Here is a 14,972-nt window from a genome sequence, read left to right as displayed (position 1 = left end):
TAATGCATCATACAGATAAAAAAAAAAAAAGTTGGATGTATTCAATGCTTTTAATCAGAATATCATCGTAAGAGCAGAAGACACTCGACATTTCGCACCAAATTAACACCCAGCAAGACACTAAACGTATGCACTCGCACGCGCACGACATCAGCGTGCTGACATTTAATTAATCTTGATCTGGCCTTTGAAAATGAAAGAGAAGAATGGGTAACAGAAACTATCATCTGTGATCTGTATTCTCTGGTGAACTGTTGATTATAGATTATTCAGTGTTCTCCGTCACTGATTTTGTGTTTTAGATGCTCATACGATTTCTCTAAAATGGTTGGTGCTCTGTAATCCTCACACTAATCTGATTTCTTGTGTGAGTGTGAGCACGTGAAAAAGAAAGAGAGAAAAATCAACCCAACCCATCCCCCAGATATTAGTCCTTCCTATCTCTCTCTAACACGCACACAAACAAACTCGTACACTCAAAGATGTGCATGACCAGTGTCTATTTTTTTATGAGCCGAATTATGAGTCATTCTCATACTGATCAACTCCAGCTGACCTTATACTGTACTGGATCCATTTAATTCAAATTAAAAAACAACTAATTGAACAGACTTGCAAAAGAAACACACACACACACACACACACACACACACACACACACACACACACACACACAAAGGGCTGTTAGTCACAGTTCATATATGTGTGATACTAATCTATTTTCATGTTCATCTGAAGTGACAATAATCAGATTATTTACTTATATCCACACTATTGCACACCTAAAAAAACCCACACATTCTCTCTCTCTCTCTCTCTCTCATTGAGTGATTGCATGTGCACAAGTAAGGATCAACGTTATGAATTAAGTTCCCCCCTCAGAGTTCAATAATCTCTCAAATTCAAAGATATATCTTGTCTTTATGAGTAAAATGTAATTTTTTATATTCTCATATTCCATCTAAGAGCCTCAGTCGTGTGTGAGTTTGGAAATTTCTCCAGTCTTACACTAAACTACATTTATTTGGAAAATTTAGTCACACTGGTCATTTTTTTATGGATATATGAAGTCAGTTCCCCTTAAGTTAACCATATCATATTAAACTACACACTATAAACATGTCCCACAATATTTGACAACCAGAAAGTGTCCACGACTTGTCATTTTAAACTAAATATTTATTACTTCATATTCTGAAAATGAACAAACACATTTTTGTGAAATATTTTGATTGAATTGATTGCTTGAGCTACAGAGTATTTCTTTCAAATAAATGCTACTTTGATATCTTCATACTGTAATAATGCAAAGACAAAGCAGCCATTACTTTAGCCATTACTTTAATAGCCATTAGTCTTCAGTCTCACATGATCCTTCAGAAATCATTCTAATATGCTGATTTGGTGCTCAAGAATAATTCATTTTATTATAAATTTTGAAAACAGTTGTGCTGATTAATATTTTTGTGGTGATACGTGAAGTACATCACAAACCGTGAAACATTTTTTTTCTGTATACTTTGATAAATAAAGGTGCATTTGTTTAAAATAGAAACATTTTCTAACATTATAAATTTATTTACTGTCACTTTTGATCAATTTAATGTGTCCTTGCTGAAAAAAAGTAGACTCAACTTAGAAGGTAGACTAAATTTTAATTTATTTTGATTAACTGTTTTGTTAAATCAATATCACACTTGCAATCAATGACGCTGTTTTTAAGTACAATAACACTTGTGGCCTGTCATATAATATAATATAATATAATATAATATAATATAATATAATATAATATAATATAATATAATATAATATAATATAATATAATATAATATGCAGCCATATTTTACCTTTCTCACCTGTGCCAAATTTTAGAGCATGTGCATTACTTTTCAAGTCAAATCTCCAACTAATTTCCATTTTGTTGTAGGTTTGTCTGACTCCAGTCTATTGGGGTGCATATACTGTAACTGAACTATGTGGCCATGGCTATTTAGGCCTACTCCTGAGGCAAAAATGATCTAGCCAGTCTAGTTCATCCTTTGACACAACATGGCAGAACCGTTCCACTTCCTACCAAGATATGAGGAACAAAACTGGCTGAGAGAGACATGGTTGGATACATAATATGTACGATTTATATATAATACAGAACAACAAACTGCAAACCAAGCCTGGATTAACTGGTGTTATGTTGAGCTTGAGGTGTTCTTACCTTTTAATATCCCACATGCTGCTGGTCAGAGTTACGAAAGCTGATATGAGACAAAAAGAAGAAACATATTTTGATTTCTTTTGGCTTTTAAAATGTTAAAATATCAGCCTCCAGAGGAGGGCAGCAGCAGTCTCACAGCATGCAATAATGCCTTAAAATCAACAGTAAAAGTAGTGCCAATAAACAGAAGAGGACGAGGTGCTGTGTCTGCTTTCTCTAATGGTTTATTTGCACCTATTTATAGATGAGCAATTTGGAATATACTATATTCATCTATCACTTTAATGCACTACCAGATTCATAAGTACCACCTCTAATAAAGAGATAGAGAAAGGAGAGTGAGAAAAAGAAAGGGATAGTTATTGAGCGACTGAAAGGAGAGGGGAAAAACGATCTAATGCATCTAATGCAGCTCCAGTTTAGCACATTAAAACAGTCAGACGTGAACACGCGCACACACACTAGAGAGGGCCAGAAAGAGAGAGATGAGGAGTGAATCAAGAAGTGAAAGAAAATAATTGGAGAGAGGGAGTAAGATTGAAAGAAAGAGAGAGACAAGAGCGAGAAAGAAAACCAACACAGGAAGAGGGAGAGACAGAGAGTGAGAGATGAGGTAAGTAAGTATTTTTAGTGGGTTACATCGTCAGTGTCAAAAAGAGTTGGATGCATCTGTGAGTAGCTCTCAATAATGCAGCAGTGTATGCACTATAAAACACACACGCACTCTTAACGCGCTAAATCCGCTGAGGTTTTATGGTCAAATACAGTATTCATGTGCGCGTTATTTGCTGCAAGGCTTGGCAGCAGCTGGACAGAGAGAAGCTACTTCAGGAACAACTGTGTGAGAACACAGGAAGAGGGAAACAGGGATGTGGGGAATACAGAGAGGCATTTGTACTTGCACATGTAAAAAGGAGAGCAGTCTAAAGCTCCTAAGACTGGCTCTGTTCCAAATCCTAATGAGCTGCCTTCTAAGGCTGCATTTTAAGACATCATCAAACATGTAAAGGTTGTTCCATATGGCTGTGCTCCTTCTGATATAGCTAGTTTAGGCTAAATTGTGAAGTGTGTATCATTCACAGAGAATGGTACCACACAATGCACTGCAAAGAGCTTAGCTGCAAATAATATATATTGCTTGTGAGATGACCTTGGGTGTTATGAAAAGGAGCCATTAAATAAAATGCATTATTATTATTAAATACATCCAAGTTGGTGAATAAAGTAAGAGAAATGTTGATTTATAAGATGCATTTAAAATCATTAAAATAATGAATTTTCAGCATCATTATTCCAGTCTTCAGTGCCACATGATCCTTCAGAAATCATTCTAATAATATGCTGGTTTGGTGATATATTTTTTTATCATTGTGTTGAAACAGTTGTTTTGCTTAATTTTTTGTTGTGTAAATCGTGATACATTTTATCCAGGTTCTTTGATGAATAGAAAGCTCAAACAAAGATTATTTATTTGAAATAGAAAACTTTTGTTAAATTATAATGTCTTTACTTTCACTTTTGATCAATTTAATGCATCTTTTCTTAATAAAAGTATTCATATCTTTTTTCTTTTTTTTCTTTTACTTATTACACTGCCCGGCCCGACAACATTTTTATTTTATTTTAATTTAATTTCAATTTAAATAGGCAAATACTTAAAGGGGTGGTATAATGCCCTTTTCACAAGATGTAAAATAAGTCTTTGATGTCCCCAGAGTGTGTATGTGAAGTTTTAGCTCAAAATACCCCACAGATATTTTTATTTATGTTAAAGTTGTCACTTTTTGAGGGTGAGCAAAAACGCACCGTTTTGTGTCTGTTCCTTTAAATGCAAATGAGCTGCTGCTCCCAGCACAGAGGGCGGAGCTTCAACAGCTTGTGTCCTTTTACCTCACACAGACATGCACTGAAAATTTCAAAAATGTTAGCCTTTTATGTTCAAACCGGAGTCGGACAATGATGGAGAGACTCAAGATGAAGTGACAACATGTAGAATGCAACAGGACATTTCTGAATGGTTTGCAAAGCTGTTGTGTAGTTATCTTCAAGTCACTGATTAGCATATTCTGTCTTGATAATCTATGAATAGTGTTCAGGGGGCGGGGTTCATGTAAATTCTAGGGTTAGTGATGTCACTAACCCAGGAGGAATGTTGTGTAGTCCATACCAGCCGTTTGTTGTTGTCAATTTCTTTATAAGAAAATATCTCCCTTTGCTTTGAACTTTGAGCTTTGTAACTTTGCAGATGTTGTTTATGCTCAAACAGCAACATTACACACTAACTAAAGTTAGAAAAGTGAAATCATAATCAACCACCCCTTTAAGAGTCTATACTGGATAATTATTGCAGTGATTATTATGTTTCTAGCATGTTATATGTTTGGCAACAATCTTCTATTGATGGAGCGTGTAGCTTTCCATTTCTTAAACAGCCATAGGAAAACACATCATGGCCATATTCCAGGATGACAATGTCAAGATTCAAATTGTGAAGGGAGCATGAATAATCATTTTCACACATGAATTGGCACCTCTGAGTCCAGACCTTAAATTCATTGAAAGTCTTTGGGATGTGCTGAAGGAGACTTTACAGAGTGCTTGACTCTTGCATTGTCAATACAAGATCTTGACCAAAAATTGATGCACCTCTTGATGGAAACAACATCACAACATTTAATTTGAGCCAGATGAATCTTGGCTTTGTCATCCTGGAATACGGCCATGATGTGTTTTCCTACATGGTTGTTTAAGAAATGAAAAGCTACACACTTCATCAATTAGAGTTAGAAGAACTGTTGTCCACCAACATATAACATGCTAGAAACATAATAATCACTGCAATAATAAACCAGTCTTAAGTATTTGCCTATTTAAATCCAAACAGTGTTAAATCAGTGTTAAAATACTTTAATAAGCTTATAAGATAGTTATAAAGATTGTTATAATTAAGAAATTTGTAGAATGATTTGGGGCAGAGTTATCTTTTTAACTGACCAATAGGCTATACGCTGATTTCACGCAGCCGTTATTTTGAAATCGAAAGCGAGGCTCCGGTGGGAAGAAAACCGGAAGTGTCACCTTTAATCACAGGAGAGTCGTGAATGCGATGGCGTATTGTTGTGTTTAATTATGTTGTGTCAATTCTAAAACTGTACATACATTTCTTTTATACTTTAGACTATATACAGTGAAATTCATTTATAAATAATTTTTTTTTTTTTATATAATTCAGAAAGTAAAAAAAGAAGCAGGAATGAACTATATACATATCCTATATTGGATATTAACATCCAATAGTGTAAATCGCGGCAGCAGCTTCAGGTTGGTAGTCCAAAGGCATTGTTGTTTATCTTTACTTCCGGGGTTTTTCCCACCGGAGCCTCACTTTCGATTTCAAAATGGTGGCTGCGTGAAATCAGCGTATAGCAGATTGTCGGCAAACAATTATTTATATAAAAAAAAAATTGTATACTTTAGCTTAAAAAAATTGTACCATTTTATCTACTATTTGTGTGGGTATAGTATAATGTTGTTAGCTTGGCAACATACTAACGTCAAACTGTATATATATTGTAAGGCCTGCCCAAATGGCCCTACGACGGTTTCCAAAAGAGCGGGTGAAGGGTTACTGCGCGTTCTGTCTTTTCAGTGTGGCATTAATTCCAATTTACTTTTATCTGACTCCATTTTATCGCAACCTTGAATTTAGGTTAGATTGGCAATTGGTTATTGGTCATTTATATGATAATTTATCTAGACATTTGATTATTCTATTTAACTCTTTACTCTTATTGTACTTGTTCATTTGGATACCAATGTCGCTTAGGGTCTCACGCCGTTCGTTTTAACGCGGATCCCACGATCACAAACTCGCCAGTCTTGGTCACTGGACAGAGGTAATTGACTATACTGTTTAGAGGGCCACTCCCATACTTGCTCTCTCTAAAAGTATTTTGTTTAGTCCCCATTGATCTATATAAATTTGAACTAAAGTAACACTATCTTTAGTCAGAGGTCTGGTCATGACCACTACAACAGATATAAGCCGACCAATATTACTTTTTCCTGATTGCTTGAGTAATTTTACAATAAACAGAGGTAAGGCTCACCCTGTTTAGGTTGGTCGAGCAACATTGTGTTGTCCTAAACAGAAATTCCCTTTATTAGCCTTTACAGTCAAAGTTCACTTGAACCAGTGCCAATTTTTAGCCGGATCACTAAAAGTTGGCGTGCCCTATGATCCACTCAAAACTGGACTTTTGTCTGATCTGACTACAAATCACGCTCAAGCATTTTTTTTAAATACCGGGACCAAGACAAAACATTGCCCAAAGTGAGACAGACACTTACAATAGGAATTTGCATTTATCAGGGTCCCAGATCTGGGTAGTTTGCACCTTACAGAGGACAGAAGACAATTTGCATGAAACACCCTGTGAAAGGAGCACACCCACCACAGTAAGCAAATTATTAAAACTCTAAACTCTTAAAACCTTTACAGAGAGTAGCCCTCTCTTGGTCCAGACAGTCCGGCATCAGTCTTACAATATATAAAACAATTGTAAGTCGGGTCACTTGTGTGTTTTACGAGCTGCTGCTGTAGAGTTCCAAATCAGTCGTTTATGACTTAGAAGGCTATAAGCTCACTAGGTTTTGGACAGAGCCAGTGTGTGAGTGAATGTGTGAGAATGCAAACAACTTACATGGGCTATAATGAGTTTAAACTGAGTCTAAACTCAGATGTCTCTCGCTGGGTGAAAGAAGGACAGACTCCACAGGACTCTCCTGAAAGATGAAAAACTCATTAAACACACAACACGCAGCCCTTTTAAATCCTTCTCTCTCAAACATCCACACACTCACTGGAAGCACCAGTTGGGATTTGACTGTTTTATGATCTTTTTCAGTCTAGTTTGGAAACAGCTGACTCAGGTGTTCTAGCACTAAAGCTCTGAGATCAATAGACATCTGTCAGAATATGAGGATCTTACTGTGAGCTAGTCACTTTAGCCAGATGGAATGAAAATTTGCCTATTATTAGACTTTTTGTATTAAGATATACTCTGCATGACAGAAAATGGACCTATATAAATCAGTGTATATGTACAATTTAAAAGTTTGGGGTCAGTAAGATTTTTTAAAAAAAAGAAATTAATACTTTTATTCAGCAAGAATGCATTAAATTTATCAAAAGTGGCAGTAAAAAAAAAAATTATAAGATACGATTTTTTTTTATTTTAAACAAATGCTGTTATGCAAGAATCCTGAAAACAACCATTTAATTTTTTTTAAAGAAAATAATAAATGTATCTTGAGCACCAAATCAGCATGATAAAATGATTTCTGAAGGATCAGGTGACAGGTGACAATTGCTGCAGAAAATTCGGCTTTGCCATCAAACATATTATTTATATTTTAACATATATTAAAATAGAAAAGAGTTATTTAACATTGTAGTAATATTTAATTATTTATTACTACAAATAAATGTAGCCTTGGTGAGCATAAGATACTTTTTTTTTAAACATAATAAATCTTTCTGACCCCAAATGTTTGAACAATAGTGTGGGTGTATGTTTAACGTGTTTGTGCATATGTGCACTGCAAAAAAATTATATTAAGTCAGATTTTCTGATTTAAAAAGCACATTTAAGCTTAATGGACTTTAATAATCTGCCAATGGGGTCAGAAAATAATCTTGTTTTCCCTTTGAATTAAGTTTATTTTTCTGACCCCGTCGGCAGATATTTGTTATTTTTTAAGCTTAAACTAAAGTAATTTTGCTTGGAGCCCAAATGTTCACAAGTAAAAATGCTTCTGTTTTGCATTTTGTCTCTTTAAATGATTAGAATAGAACATTTGATTATAAAATCGACATTGTAATTTAAAATTACTCGAGCTGACAAAAGCTTCCAGCATGATTTGAGAAAATTCCATTGAGCATCTCATGTGCTTCAATGGAAGCAAGAACATCTGACCTTTGCTACAAATTTGTTTACATTCGAATAGTGACCTAGAAATAGTGCTGAAAATATGTCATTATGTAATGACAGTCTCAGAATAATGGACCCCACTTTATACTGTACTTGCAAACATCTGGATAGGAGCTATTTTTAAATGAGGAACACCGACGAGAGAGATCATGCTCTTGTGTGAGATGACTGACAGATGGGGTGTATTTTGGGTTTTAAGAGCAGAAAGGTGTTAATGCAGTAAGAACATGTGGCCACTAGGTTGTGCTGTTCACTTTCATTCATCGATCACAATATTGATTGTGAACAGGTAGTAAATATTACCTGAGAAATGCTGGGAACATAAATTCAGCATCGGCTATTTATTACATAATATGTTTATACAATATATGATCCGTAGGGTCTAATATGCAAAGTGTGCGTTCCTGAGTGAGACAGTATACAGACTGAAGAGTCTAAAACAGTCAGCCCTTTGTGTGTGTGTGTGTGCGTGAGTGTGTGTGTGTGAGAGAGAGAGAAAGACCAAAAGGGTTTAGTGAGAAAGAGAAGACATTTCAACCCCTCAACTGAATGGAGGTTTTATTGATCTCAGTGGACATCAGCGCCTTCTAGCATGGCCTTGTACAGAAAGGCACATTAAAATGTCTAAACAGTGTTAGAGCGTTGAATATGAGACAAGACAAGCCTTATCTACTAGCTATGAAAGAAAAAAAAAATATGCAAAAGTGGCCTTTTTATGCTTTTAACTGCTCTGGATAAGCATTCTTCATATTTAGAGAAGACAAGAACTGTAGATGAAACAACTGAACTGAATACCATCATTTTCATGCCAGGCCCAGAAGGAATCTGCTTACTTTTTTGCATTTTCTATGCTGATTTTAGTGGATTTAAACATAGTAAAATGTGTTAAATGGAGCTGATAGTACTACGTCTTCAGTGATAGCTGAAAGCATTTTCAAATTATGCAAAATATTTCCTGAACAAACACACAAGAAGCGGCATAAGTGCAGACGGGTGTTCCAATTCTGTGGAGTTCTGCGCAGATTCCATTCGTGACTGTTCAAATATCTTGTAATTAAAACAGTTTCTGGTTTCAGAAATGTAAAGATTGATCTTTGTCGTGCCACATTTCACCTCTCATTCCTACTCTGTCACCCTGCTTGTTAGTTTTTCAAGCTGTTAAAAAAAACTCTCTTACCTCTGTGTTCTATTTGAGTCAATCTGGAAGAGAGAGAGAAAGAGAGAAAAGGGAGTGAGCTGAATACAGTCATCCAAAATGACAGCATTACACCAACACTTCATTATCATGCAAACTGTTTTCCAGACAAAAGATCAAAAATGCAGTCTCCATGAACTGTGGCAATTTCAGATGCTCTGTCATAGTTGATGTAACGCAGTGATTCCCAACCAGGGTCACAAATACCCAAGAGGATACTTGGAGAGATTTTGCTTTTGCTTTTTTAAACCTGTTAAAACAGGAATCACGACTTTAAAATAAAATATATTAGGGCAATCAAATTGTTAAAATAATGTTAAACAATTTTTGCAGATCAAACTTTTTTTTTAAGGAAAAAAAAATGTGTATCAGTTTGGTCAATTTGTGACATGGAACATATTTGCATATATACAACTACCGTTCAAAAGTACAGGGCCAGATTTATGCATAAGCATTCTGAGGAGACATAATATATTTTTTTAATTATTAGTATTATTTCAATCTAATGGTAAAACAATTGTACGACAATTACTATCTAAATTAACAAAATTTTTAATATCCGGCAGAAACCTCGTATCTCCATATTTCTTTCTTTTTTTTCATAAATCATTACTATTGGTCACCCTTTACATCTGTTTATGGGTTTTTGCAAATATTTAACCAATGAAACGTATTAAAAAGAGCTTGTGAGTAAACTTCATTATCTTCATTGGATTCTCAAACTGTCGATCAAACCTCATAACTTCACCCGCCTCTATAGAGTCGTGTTAGCGAGTTAGCATTTTAAAGCGAGTTAGCATTTTAGCACGTCCGGTTCCATCGTCCCGAAGTCAATGGGTTTTTTGAATGGGGTTAAATGGCTGAAATAAGGTCTATGGTGAACACGGCATAAAATACATCGGTATTACCCCACTCGTGATTTCTGAAGCTGCTACGTGTCTTGAAAAAGGCGGTTACTAACAAGAGGCTAAATTGGACTACAGAGGCTGTCGAGGAGATTAAACGTCATCATGCTGAACAGGTAAACTCAATCTGGTATAACAGCCTCATTATGCTTATAATTGTGCTCATAAACTATTCTAACTCAAACGTTCTGGGAAAATGTTTTTAAATAAAAACTGAAAGAGTTGTCGGAAGCTTATTGGTGGTGACGTTGAATTCGTGGGACCGTGGTGTAGTTCGTTTATAGCCTACATTTAGCTTTTTACTTCTGGCGACTACAATTAGGCTTCAGAATTCAGTTGTGTTCATCTGTAAAAAATGATCTGGATGGACAAAACGTGTAAGTATCCTATTGGATAAATAAAATCCTAAAATCCTATTGGGTTTTTGTCGAGGGAACCAGTGTGATCCTAGCCAGTGTGACGTCGTACATGCACCACTCTTATACTGCATGCAGTTAGGACCGTCTCTGCTTGTTTGCAAGGGTAAATAAACTGGTTGTTTGAATAAGTACATTGTTTTCTTTACTCTCTTTATATAAAGGCTAATGTTTTATGCATTTGAGGAGCGGAGAAGACTGTTTTAGTCTAGCATTTGTCATCTAGTCATATCAATACTGTCATAAATAGCCTGTGCGCACGTAGCACTTCATCTTTTATTACATGAGATTTTGGGCAGATTACAATAAACTTTAGAACCTTGATGAAGTAACCTTGTAAGTTGATGAAAATGTAATGCGATGCACCTTAGGTTCGGCCGTTCAAATGCAAAACACGTTGGCTATATGTCCGACATTCTCCATTTGAGCTTGATTTCAGTATTGTTAATTATATAATGACACATGCAAGTATCTGGCCAAATAAAGCCGCAGTATTAACTTTGACAACACAATGTTAAATTGTTTTTTTTGTTTTTTTTTTAAATACAGTGACTGTTTTCCATTTCCTGAAAAATAGCGGTTTCCGCCCGACATGTTAAATTGATCAAAAATGACAATAAAGACATTTACATCATTAAAATTTCCAGTTTTGCTTTTGTATTCATTCAAGAATTCCAAAATAAACATGATCACACTTTCACAAAAATATTAAACTGCACAACTTGGGCTGTATCGTATTTACTGTAATAAATATCGTGATAACTATTTATGCTTCTCTCGATTAATTAAAAATAATCGTCATGATATTTGTCCCTCTGATTATTTGTCCTGAAAACCTTATTTTATTCTATTAAGACGTTTCCTTTGTCTTGCATTGGTAACAAGCCTCCACTGTCTTTCCTGCTTGGGGTTACCAGATGTCAAGAGAATAAATTCCCCAAACAGGACTTTTTTCTTTAAAGGATACATTTTCTGCCCAGTGCTTTACTGTGCTCTGTTTTACTGTATTATTGATCAAATAAAATTCTAGTTTGGTGTTTTACTTAAGACCAAAAAAAAAAAGGTTGGGAAACACTGGTCTAATGTCTCTCTATCCCCCTGCAGAACTGCTACGGGTCGGTAAAATCCTTTAGGGATCAACTGCCTGACAGGTCAAGGGTCACATCACGTAAACTCACTGACCACCAAACGAGTCTAGTATGTATGTTTGAGTGAAAATGGAGCAGGTCAAGACTGTGACCCAGGCCTGTCAATCATGAACTCAGAAAGAGAAGATTTTAAGTTCCTTTTCTGTTTCTCTCTTTTTTTTCACACTCATCTACTCCCCCACATTCGTACACACACTTTCACACCCACATCTTCAGAGAGTTGTTTGACTGTGTGCCTAATGATAATAGATGAGGTGTCAGGATGAAGGTGAGAGACACTAAGTCATCCTCGCAGCACGAGGGAGAAACAGCTCATTTCTAGCTCTCTCTCTCTCATTTTCACTTCGCCTAAATCTACAGGCGCTAAAATAGGAGAAAAAGCGCCTATAGAGCTTCTATTCTAAGACAACACTGATGTTTTCCATTTGATTGCTCTTACTTTTTAAATAATATGGTCATGTGTCTGAGTTATAGAAGGGAGGACGTGGATATTCAAACTGGGCTGTCGTTTCAGTATACATTAGAGCAGCGGGAAGAAGTCAGCACTTTACAAAAGTCTTGTGAGAAAATGTCAAAATATGACAGGGCTGAACAGAAATAAAAAACTGCTTATGCAAGCCTCTTGTCTCTCAGAGTATTTCTAGACTAAAGTGACCTCTGGTTCTCAAGAGCATTCATATACATTCACAGGCATATATGTAAACATTATTTAATGTCATTTAAAAGTAGATGGCAAAATACAGACAATAGGTAAGCAAAAATAATCACACACATATTTACATTTTTTTACATTTAGGGGGAGGGAACTTAATTGTAAAGAACTGTAAAAATACAGTGACAGTGTCACAAGATGCATTTTGGTGACTGTATATGTCATTAAACTGTATATTATTAGTATACATTTCAGCTATTTGTTTCTGTGAAACGTGTTAATTTTCTGTACAAAGACATAATTGTCACGTGATTACCCAAAGATAAGTTTAATTGGCCTCTTTGGTGACTGTGCTACACCACAGAAACACCATAACAAATACGACACTAAAATAACCATAAACATGAACTAAAAACATAAAATATAGCCTTCAATTCATAGCCTACTTAAAATAAGTAACATTATTTTAACAATAATAATAGGCCGTAGACTTATAACTTTATTGTTAAATACAAAATGTAATGCGAACATTATAATAATTGATCAATTAACATGTATTGTAAAATGTATTACATGCAGGCCATTACATGTATTGTCTTTTAAAATGTAATGTATTTTGTACTGTAGGCCTATATGCTAATGTAACTTACAGTTTTACTGTAGCACTTTGGCATTATTCCAGTTAATATCACGAGCATTTTTACAGTGTGGTTTGTATGTAATAGTCCGCAGTCAGTGCAAGTTTGAAAACCAACAAAACTTCTAGACTTTTAATGAGTTCATCCTGTCCTAAAACGTTCGACAGCCCGTCCAAATCGAATAAATAATTCAATTTAAGAGCGTTCTGCACATTGTGGCTGAATAACGACATGTTCTGTGAAAGCACATCCTGGACATTTTTTTCTTAACTGACTGCCTAACAATAGTTTGTCTTTCAACGAATACCACAGCTCTCACACATTCACACGTGCACACACACATACACACACACTTGACCAAAGGACCGGACGACCTCGCATCATTTTGAAGCTGCGCGAGCTCTTACCGGATTCTCCAGGTACAGTCGCGGTGCGAGGAGATTCCGGTGGAGATCAGTCTCTCTATCCGCCCAAGTGAGAGTCCAAGATCCGCTAACTCCGACAAAAGACGAGTGCAGTCTGCACGGTTCTCAAAAACCCGATGAGTCCACGCGCATAGCCCAACAGAAGTGAATGGCTTTAGAAGCTTTTGAAGTGCTGAGCTTCAAGCGACGCGCTCGCACCCTGCTTTTAAAAATACTCTCCTGACTCTCAGGTGGTCTTCAGGGTCGCGAAAAGGCAGAAGAGTCGAAGCGCAAGTTGATTCTCAACACATATCTGATGAAGACACGAACAAAGATATGCAGGATGCAGCCCATACACACACACACACGCGTGCGCGCGCGCGCGTAAAGGGGGGGGTGACGATTTAGAATAGATTTTTTCACATAAAAGATTTCAATTACATTTAAACTGCATTTTAGCAGGAAATCCTCTTGTTTTTGTGTGGGAGATGTAACAAAGAAAAGAGGGCCGAATTAACAACTTCATGTTAATACAAGCCCAAAGGGGAGCTCAGCTCAGAGCAATAGAAATCTCATCATCGTTCATTAACTCATCAAAAGACAACACACACATACACAGACACAGACACACACACACACACACACACACAGTGCATCTATTCCAGGACATCCCATGGCTTCATTAGATTGAGTGTGAGCTCATTAACAACACAACACAATGCTTTAACAGCATACATATTCAAGTATATTCCATGAGCACCACTGTGCCGATGTATGATATTTATGAGTGTGGATGTGTTTGTGTGAAAATAAAAACTAGGTCGTATAGCCCACCCAGTGCTTCCTGTGCTTATGGGGGCTGTGTAAAGAAAACACACACAAACACATCAAACACTCAATTGCACAACATGTATATGACCTAATACCAGCCTTCATCCTATCTTCATCTCTTGTTTTCACATGGATAAATAAATATATATAAGAAACAGATGATGAGAGAAGGTGAATAATGAGCAGGCCCAGACATAATCCTTACCCGGTATTTTTTTTTTTTTTTTTTTTTTTTTTCTGCACAGATTTTGGGGGAGAATCTGTGGAATGGAAATATAATAATCAAATATGATATATTACATGAAGGGAGCTGAGAGTACTGTACACTTTTATTGGAAGCTGGAAGCGTTATCAAATGAGAAGGGAAGGAGAATATGCAAAAACCTGTGAATGATGGCAAGAGTAAAAACAATTATTGTTGAAAATGTATTTGGATTCACATAAATAAATTGTATAAAAAATAAACCTTCTGTCATCCACATGCCGTTCTAAACCTTTCTTTCTTCTGTGAAACACAAATGAATATATTTTAAATAATAGTGTCCCTATTATGCTTTTTCAGATATTAGCTGTAC

At 35.8% G+C, this 14,972-nt stretch overlaps 1 protein-coding gene across 5 annotated transcripts in view; it reads right to left on the bottom strand.

Annotated features, from left to right (window-relative positions):
* The window catches only part of ptprdb (protein tyrosine phosphatase receptor type Db), a 76,072-nt gene extending 62,160 nt beyond the window's left edge, over nucleotides 1-13,912 (bottom strand). For all 5 annotated transcript variants that reach the window (XM_079851038.1, XM_079851040.1, XM_079851042.1 and 2 more), the window contains exons 1-4: nucleotides 13,570-13,912; nucleotides 9,386-9,408; nucleotides 6,919-7,000; nucleotides 2,216-2,255 (exon numbers count right to left, since the gene is read on the bottom strand). The gene's annotated coding sequence lies outside the window, so the exon portion shown is untranslated. The remainder of the gene's footprint in view (nucleotides 1-2,215; nucleotides 2,256-6,918; nucleotides 7,001-9,385; nucleotides 9,409-13,569) is intronic.
* Nucleotides 13,913-14,972: the final 1,060 nt, after the last annotated feature.

The sequence above is a fragment of the Squalius cephalus genome (assembly GCF_949319135.1).
Source record: "Squalius cephalus genome assembly, chromosome: 2".
Taxonomy (NCBI): Eukaryota; Metazoa; Chordata; class Actinopteri; order Cypriniformes; family Leuciscidae; genus Squalius; species Squalius cephalus.
This window is presented reverse-complemented; position numbering and strand designations above follow the sequence as displayed.